Genomic DNA, 7,500 nt, shown 5'->3' on the forward strand with positions numbered 1-7,500 from the left:
GCGGAGCAAAACGTCAGCCATCTCAGCACCCTGGAACCCCCCGGGTGGCACAGGGCTGGATGGGGCTTTCGTATAGCAGGGACGGTGCTGCCTCACGCTTCGCTCGCTGTTCGCCGCTCGCCGCTCGCTCGCGCAGCCAAAAATGACCAGTTTTGGCCCGTTTTTGGGCTGTTTTGGCCTGTTTATGGTCCGTTCTTGCGTGGTGCGGTGACCGTCGTGAGCGGAGCAAAACGTCAGCCATCTCAGCACCCTGGAACCCCCCGGGTTGTCACGACCTTAGCTGGAAGTGCCTAAGGCGTGCGGCACCCTTGCGGCCAAAGACGCGAACTTAGCTTGCGTTGCCTAAGTCGCGAGTCACCCGTGCGGCAAAGACGCGAACTTAGCTTTGCCTTGCCTAAGTCGCGCTTCGCCCTTGCGATCTTGCTCCGCAAGGATCAGCCCACTTTGTAACCTCTCGCAGGTCCCGAAGGACCTGTAAAAGAGAAAGAGAGTTAGATCGAAAGAACGAGCAACGGACACGTCCCGAAGTCTCGCGAAAAGGAAAGCTTTACAAGCAATTCGTCGAACACCTTGTGTGCACAAGAGAAAAGAGGGAGAGGGGGAAAAACAAGGCTTTCAAGGATGAACGAACAGCTGCAAGCCCACAAACAGCCGCTCACCTGGTCCCGGACGCAACACCAAGTTCCCGTAAAGGTCACGTACGAACTTGCGAAAGAGTGTTCAACGCCCGGTATATAACCGAAGCCCCATCCAGCCATGTGCCACCCGGGGGGTTCCTGGGTGCTGAGATGGCTGACATTTTGGTGAGCGGAGGCAGCACTCCGCTCACCTCCCGCGGCACGCGAAAACGAAGCCGTTTTGGGCTGTTTTGGGGCTGTTTTGCTCGGTTCGGTGAGCGATCGCTTTGCAACGCTGCAGCTTGTTCGAACTTACATATTTACAAGCAAAATGACCCAAAACCATGGGAAAACATGCTGTTAAGCAGCTGTACATGCGGGTGTGAGCGACGAACGGTTCGTTGAACGAAGTTGTTGCGGGTGCGCGACGACCGTTCGTGACATTCTCCCCCACTTAAACTGTCGACGCCCTCGTCGACGCTTGTTGGTAGTTGTTGATGACGTCTTCTTCATGTCGCAGGGCGTCTTCAGACTCCCAACTGGCTTCAGTTCGGGGAAGCTTTCGCCACTTCACCAAGTACTCTGTTTGCTCCGCTCCGTTGGGTAGCTTTATCTTGCGATCCGCCAAAATGGTTTCCACTCGCTTCTCGTAGGAGGCTGTGATGGGAGGTAGCCGAGTTGGAACACTTCGAGAAGCATCTTGCGGATCTGAATGGTAGGCCTTTAGGTTGCTGGCGTGAAGAACGTTGTGAATTTTGAACCACGCCGGCAGCTGCAACTTGTAAGAAACATTGCCTACCCTGCTGATAATTGGGAAGGGCCCTTCATACTTACGCACCAATCCTTTGTGGACTCTTTTCCTGAAGAATTGGAGTGATGCTGGTTGGAGCTTTACCAACACCAAATCGCCAACTTTGAACTCCTGTGGTCGCCTTCCCAAGTCTGCCCACTTCTTCATCCGTTTTGCCGCCTTCTCCAAGTAAGCCCGCGCAATATCGGCATTCCGATGCCACTCCTTTGCGAAATGGTAGGCTGATGGACTACTCCCAGTATACCCAATAGCCATAGTGTGCGGAGTCGACGGTTGTTGTCCTGTGATAATTTCGAAGGGGCTCTTGTTGGATGCAGAGCTCCGCTGCAAGTTGTAGGAGAATTGGGCGATGTCCAACAGCTTCACCCAATCTCGTTGATTGGCACTCACATAGTGCCGGAGATACTGCTCTAAGAGCGAATTTATTCTTTCAGTCTGACCATCCGTCTGGGGGTGGAGGCTTGTAGAGAAGTATAACTTTGATCCCAACAATTTGAATAGCTCGGTCCAGAACCGTCCCAGAAACCGAGCGTCTCGATCACTAATGATATTGTGTGGGACTCCCCAATACTTCACTACACCCTTCATCATCAGTCTGGCCGCCTCTTCAGCTGAACAGTGTAGGGGAGCAGCAATGAAAGTTGCATACTTTGAAAACCGATCGACCACCACAAGTATCGATCCAAGTCCCCCTACAGGTGGCAAGCTTGATATGAAGTCTAAGGAAATGCTCTCCCAAGGCCTTTCTGGTACGGGCAACGGCTCCAAAAGTCCCACCGGCTTCCGCTGCTCCACCTTGTCTTGTTGGCAAGTAAGGCATGTTCGAACATACTCCTCCACATCAATCCCCATTTTTGGCCAGTAGAAGGCCCTCTCCACGAGAGCCAACGTTCTGTGAATGCCGGGGTGTCCAGCCCAAAGGGAATCGTGACACTCTTTCAAGAGTTCACGCCTTAGATTGTCCACTCGGGGAACATAAACCCTATTCCCTTTTGTGTAAACAAGTCCCTCCTGGACCCAAAATCGTCGTGCTTTGCCTTCTTTGATGAGCTGCATCAGGATAACTGCCTGGGGATCACTATACAGTCCATCTCTGATTCGGGAAAGGAAGGTTGAGTGTAACTGACTTGCTTGGCCTCTGCCCTCCAGTTGTGCAGCATTCACGCACTCCACCTTCCGACTCAGCGCATCGGCCACGACATTCGCCTTCCCGGGCTTATATTCCATTGCCATATCAAATTCAGCCAGGAAGTCCTGCCACCGTGCTTGCTTTGGGGAGAGCTTCTTCTGAGTTTGGAAATAACTCAAGGCGATGTTGTCTGTCCTCAGCACAAATCGCGACCCAAGGAGGTAGTGTCGCCAAACTCGTAGGCAGTGGATCACCGCTGTCATCTCCTTCTCATGCACTGGATACCGCCTCTCGGTCTCGTTGAGTTTACGGCTCTCGTAGGCCACCGGATGACCTTCTTGCATGAGTACTCCACCAATAGCAAAGTCCGAAGCATCTGTATGGACTTCAAAGGGCTCTCCATAGTTTGGCAATTTGAGCACTGGTTCTTCCAGAACAGCAGCCTTCAGATCTTGGAATGCTATCTCACATTTGTCAGACCACTTCCAAGGCTGCTCCTTCTTCAGCAACTCCGTCAGTGGGGTTGCCCGCTTCGAATATCCAGCAATGAAGCGTCGGTAGTAGTTGACGAAACCAAGGAAGGATCTCAACTCTGGCACCTTCTTTGGAGTTCGCCATTCCGCAACTGCTTGCACCTTCGACTTGTCCATCCGGATGGAGCCATCACCGATTCGGTGCCCCAAGAACAGGATCTCAGTCTGAGCAAAGTAGCATTTCTCCCTTTTTACGAACAAAGTGTTCTCCCTGAGAACCTTGAAAATCGTCCGAAGGTGCTTGACGTGCTCCTCGAGCGTTTGGCTGTAAACGACGATGTCGTCCAAGTAGACGACCACGAACTTATCCAAATACTCCTTGAATAGCTGGTTCATGAGAGTACAGAATGTTGCCGGAGCGTTGGTTAAGCCGAAAGGCATCACCAAGAACTCAAACGCTCCATATCTGGTCACACATGTAGTCTTTGCTTCGTCGCCTTCAGCAATGCGCACCTGCCAATACCCCGACCGAAGGTCGAGTTTTGAGAAATACTTCGCCTTGCCCAATTGGTCGAACAAGTCCGCGATGAGCGGGATGGGATACTTGTTCTTCACTGTTACTTTGTTGAGGGCTCGGTAGTCGACGCATAATCGGAGGCTCCCATCTTGTTTCTTCTGAAAGAGAACTGGAGCTCCGAAAGGTGCTTTTGAGCTGCGGATGAGACCACCGCTTAGCAGTTCACCTAACTGCTTTCTGAGTTCTGCCAACTCTGGCGGGGCCATGCGATAGGGTGGTCTCGCTGGAGGCTTCACTCCTGGCTCCAGCTCAATACTGTGATCCACGCCTCTGCGTGGCGGAAGAGTCTTCGGCAACTCAGGTGGCATAACGTCTTTGAACTCCTTCAGGACGTTGGCCACCACAGCAGGTTCTTGAATGGCTTCTTCATTGAGTGGCTCTAGCTTCATAGCAGCCACGAATGTTAGTTCGCCCTTTCGCACCCCTTTCTTCAATTGTAATGCCGAAATATGTTGGGGCTCCTTGGTTCCTCTCCGAGAGACGGGCACCACACAGGGGTCATCGCCTCCCATCATACATAGGGAATTCAAGAATGGCATCGGCACCAACTTCGCCGCGTGCATAAACTCCATTCCAAGGATCACTTGGAAGTCGTCTAGTGGCACGGCCATCATGTTGGTGGTTCCGCTCCAAGTCCCGATTCTGATGGGAACTCCCTTCGCCAATCCGGAGATTCGCCTGGCCTCCGAGTTCACTGCTTTCATTCGGCTTGGGCTCTTCTCCAATGTCAACCCAAGTCGCTGTGCTTCACGATCGGCTATGAAGTTGTGGGTAGCGCCCGTGTCCACCATTGCACGGGTCGTTTGGCCATTCAGCTTGATGTCCACATACATCAGTTCACTACTTCCTGCTTTTTGTGCCTTCGTCTTCATGTTCTCCCCCACTTGACCCCGCATAGCGTTCAACAAACGCATTGCTCCCATTCGGGGTCCTTGCGACTCTTCATCGTCGCTGCTGGATTCAGAACTGCTTGAGCTAAGGGCAACGGTTTTGCCCTTGTCCGATCGGGGAGGGTGGATGGAAGCTGTCAACGCGTTGAGTGCCTGCTTCTGTGGGCACTCCCTTACCATGTGCGGTCCTCCGCACAAGAAGCATCCTCCAGGTTTTGAGGCCTTGCCTTTTGGGTTCGGCCCTTTGTGGGAGCTCTTCTTCTTCTGTTCGCCCCCGAGCTCCTTCCCTCGAGAATGTTTTTGAGGGCGATTGCTTGAAGATTGTTTCCTTCTCGCTGGGTCTTCAGAGGAAACGAAGTCGGTGAGCCTTTCTGCAGCTGCAATTGCCCCGACCACGTCGGTAACATTCCTTCGATTCAGCTCTTGCTGAGCCCATGGTTTCAGACCATCAAGGAAACTGAACAACTTGTCCTTCTCGGACATGTCCTGTATGTCCAGCATCAGTGCAGAAAACTGCTTTACATAGTCTCGGATGGTGGTACTTTGGCGGAGTTGTCTCAACTTCCTTCTTGCGACGAACTCTGTGTTCTCCGGTAGGAACTGAGTTCTCAACTCCCGCTTCAAGTCTTCCCATGTGTCGACTCGACACCGACCTTGTTGGATTTCCTCCCAACGAGTTCGCCACCAAAGTTTCGCATCTCCGTTCAGATACATTGTTGCTATTGAAACTTTGGTATCTTCAGAATCGGGTCTCGTAGCTCGGAAGTATTGTTCCATGTCGAACAGAAAGTTCTCGAGCTCCTTGGCATCTCTGGCCCCTCCGTATCCATGGGGCTCAGGTGCCCTCAAGTTTTGTGGCGGTGCAACGCGGGTGTTGCCTCCTCCCGCATTTAGCGTTCTTGTGAGCATAGCCACCTTCGCCGTGAGTTCCGCCACAACATCTTGTAAGTGCTGCACGGAGTCCTTGGTGTCATCGGACAGTCGGTCGACTAGGGCCTCGACCTTGTCGATCCTGGACTCCGCTTCCTCTTGCGAGCTCTCTACCCCAACAAGTCTTTGTTGGCCATGGTAGAGTTCCTCCATGCTCGCTTCAAGAACATCCAGGCGGGTTTCCGCCGTCGTGAGTCTCTCCTTATGACTCTTTTTCCCAGTTAGCGCACCAGATTGCGCTTCCTCCGCTCGCGGAGAGTTGCCAACTTCTCGCTCATCCTGTTCGCTGCCGCGATCCTCATGAGCGGCTCCAACAGCATGAGAGCGAGTGTGCACATGCAGCCCACCTGCGGCTGCTTGGGGCAAGGGTCCGGCCTGCCCCGTCTTGCTTGATTCGCCACGATGCTTTGCCATGGCGAAGTTGCGAAGTTCGTTCGCTGTTCGATCGAAGAGCTTGCCGGCTCTGATACCACAATGTCACGACCTTAGCTGGAAGTGCCTAAGGCGTGCGGCACCCTTGCGGCCAAAGACGCGAACTTAGCTTGCGTTGCCTAAGTCGCGAGTCACCCGTGCGGCAAAGACGCGAACTTAGCTTTGCCTTGCCTAAGTCGCGCTTCGCCCTTGCGATCTTGCTCCGCAAGGATCAGCCCACTTTGTAACCTCTCGCAGGTCCCGAAGGACCTGTAAAAGAGAAAGAGAGTTAGATCGAAAGAACGAGCAACGGACACGTCCCGAAGTCTCGCGAAAAGGAAAGCTTTACAAGCAATTCGTCGAACACCTTGTGTGCACAAGAGAAAAGAGGGAGAGGGGGAAAAACAAGGCTTTCAAGGATGAACGAACAGCTGCAAGCCCACAAACAGCCGCTCACCTGGTCCCGGACGCAACACCAAGTTCCCGTAAAGGTCACGTACGAACTTGCGAAAGAGTGTTCAACGCCCGGTATATAACCGAAGCCCCATCCAGCCATGTGCCACCCGGGGGGTTCCTGGGTGCTGAGATGGCTGACATTTTGGTGAGCGGAGGCAGCACTCCGCTCACCTCCCGCGGCACGCGAAAACGAAGCCGTTTTGGGCTGTTTTGGGGCTGTTTTGCTCGGTTCGGTGAGCGATCGCTTTGCAACGCTGCAGCTTGTTCGAACTTACATATTTACAAGCAAAATGACCCAAAACCATGGGAAAACATGCTGTTAAGCAGCTGTACATGCGGGTGTGAGCGACGAACGGTTCGTTGAACGAAGTTGTTGCGGGTGCGCGACGACCGTTCGTGACAGGGTGGCACAGGGCTGGATGGGGCTTTCGTATATAGCAGGGACGGTGCTGCCTCTCGCTTCGCTCGCTGTCCGCCGCTCGCCGCTCGCTCGCGCAGCCAAAAATGGCCAGTTTTGGCCCGTTTTTGGGCCGTTTTGGCCAGTTTTTGGCCTGTTCTTGCATTGCGCGGTGACCGTCGAGAGCGGAGCAAAACGTCAGCCATCTCAGCACCCTGGAACCCCCCGGGTGGCACAGGGCTGGATGGGGCTTTCGTATAGCAGGGACGGTGCTGCCTCTCGCTTCGCTCGCTGTCCGCCGCTCGCCGCTCGCTCGTGCAGCCAAAAATGGCCAGTTTTGGCCCGTTTTTGGGCCGTTTTGGCCAGTTTTTGGCCTGTTCTTGCATTGCGCGGTGACCGTCGAGAGCGGAGCAAAACGTCAGCCATCTCAGCACCCTGGAACCCCCCGGGTGGCACAGGGCTGGATGGGGCTTTCGTATAGCAGGGACGGTGCTGCCTCTCGCTTCGCTCGCTGTCCGCCGCTCGCCGCTCGCTCGTGCAGCCAAAAATGGCCAGTTTTGGCCCGTTTTTGGGCCGTTTTGGCCAGTTTTTGGCCTGTTCTTGCATTGCGCGGTGACCGTCGAGAGCGGAGCAAAACGTCAGCCATCTCAGCACCCTGGAACCCCCCGGGTGGCACAGGGCTGGATGGGGCTTTCGTATAGCAGGGACGGTGCTGCCTCTCGCTTCGCTCGCTGTCCGCCGCTCGCCGCTCGCTCGTGCAGCCAAAAATGGCCAGTTTTGGCCCGTTTTTGGGCCGTTTTGGCCAGTTT

The sequence above is a fragment of the Musa acuminata genome, unplaced genomic scaffold (assembly GCF_036884655.1).
Source record: "Musa acuminata AAA Group cultivar baxijiao unplaced genomic scaffold, Cavendish_Baxijiao_AAA HiC_scaffold_1126, whole genome shotgun sequence".
NCBI classification, from domain to species: domain Eukaryota; kingdom Viridiplantae; phylum Streptophyta; class Magnoliopsida; order Zingiberales; family Musaceae; genus Musa; species Musa acuminata.